Source organism: Pygoscelis adeliae, unplaced genomic scaffold (genome assembly GCF_000699105.1).
Source record: "Pygoscelis adeliae isolate BGI_AS28 unplaced genomic scaffold, ASM69910v1 Scaffold75, whole genome shotgun sequence".
NCBI classification, from domain to species: domain Eukaryota; kingdom Metazoa; phylum Chordata; class Aves; order Sphenisciformes; family Spheniscidae; genus Pygoscelis; species Pygoscelis adeliae.
The window spans coordinates 5,173,737-5,175,387 of record NW_008824772.1 but is presented as its reverse complement, the minus strand read 5'-3'; positions in this window follow the sequence as shown (position 1 = coordinate 5,175,387).

Below are 1,651 nucleotides of genomic sequence, written 5' to 3'. Positions count from 1 at the left end.
CCTGTGCCCGGGTTGGAGGGTGTCGGGGGGGAGCTTTTGCACGGGGCTCTCTCCGTTTCTGCAGGAGACCAGGCAGCGCAGGTCCGCACCATGCTTTGCTGCATTGGTTTCTATCTGAATTGCTCTACTCCCTTTCTAGTTTCATCACTTTCAACCTGACACTCACTTTAATTGGGATAAATATCGCAGTCCCTTGTGTGACAGAACCTCTCGTGTCAGTGCTCTGGGGCTCCTTCCTCCTGCCCGCTCCCATCTTGCTCTTCCCCTCCAGGAGCACCACAGGCTGCTCAGGTGGTGTGGGGCCGAGGTGCTGAGCCAGAGCCATCCCCTTTGCAAACCCCTCATCGACACCCCCCAGCCAGCATCCCCGCTGCAGCCAGGGCCCCTTTGCCCAACAGCTGAAAGGAGGAATATCAGGTTAAAACCCCATGTGGGAGTTGCGGCATTGCTGCTGGACGGCTGTAAATCCCTGCAGTGTCCTCAGGGGCAGGAAGGTGACCTGCCTTCAGCCATTGCAACGGTGTCAGGAACTCTCTGGAGGGTAACATGGTCCTGGGGACTGCGGTGATGGGGAGGAACTGGCCCCAGCCTGTGCTGGGGTCCCAGCCCCTGCCCTGGGCTGGGCAGCTGCTCGTCCTGCCCAGAAACCAAACCTGAAACAGAGAAAGGGAAACGATACCTCTTATCTGATGGCAATAGCACAGAGGCGGCTTGGAAAATTCCCCCAGCCTTTCTACCAAAGTGGCTTTTTGAAGAAGTGCTTGTGGCTGCTTTTGGGTAACTGAGCTGCCCTCGAAATCCCCCGCCAGCAAATGCCTTTGTAGGCGCCTTCCCCGTGCATGTTCCAGCCGGAGCCTCCACCTCTGAGCTGCTTCTCCCAGTCCTCCTCCCGCCCTGAGGGAACGGTGGGAAGGGCTCACCATGCTTTGGTGGGCAGTGGCAGGGATGCCTGTGCATCTCCTGCATCTCTCTGGTCCGCATGCAAAAACCCTTGCAGGGTAACTTGGTGTCTGCCTCTCCTGCCTGATGGGTCGCCAGGTGGGCTGATACCTTCTTGTTTGTGTTTTGAAGAGCTCGGTCCTCTGCCATATCCTGCAGCTCAGCGCTGCTGTCTGTTAGCAGCTCTCATGTACCATCAGCAGTGCACCATCACCGGGAGAGCTGGTGCATGACACCTTGCTGGGGAGCGGCTCTCCCACCCCAGCGTCCACGCTCCCGGTCACACCAGGGCTGGCTGTGGGCAGCACAGGCTCCGGGTCAGATGGAAACTAAAACCCAGCTCCTCCAGCTGCTGCTCCTCATGCACGCAGCCCAGAGCAGCCCAGCACATGGGTACCAGCGGGAACAGAGCACGGGCCACTGGCCCATAGTGGTTTGGCCATCCTCAGCAGATTTGCCCACTTCAGCATCAGGTTTTCCCCTTTGAAAAGCTGAACTTAATTTTTCATCAGCCCTGAAACACTTAAACAGGAAGTGAAAGCTCAGTTTAGCCTCTCGAGGTCTTTGCCTAATCTGTCTCCCTGCTTCTGACTCCCTTCTTGGCTCCCCGGCCGCCGGAGCTGCCGGCAAGGGCAAAGTTACGACTTGGGCTGAGCGAGTTCAGAAAGAAGCGGTCGGCGCGGGTCTCCCTCGCCCAGAGGAGCAGCCGCAC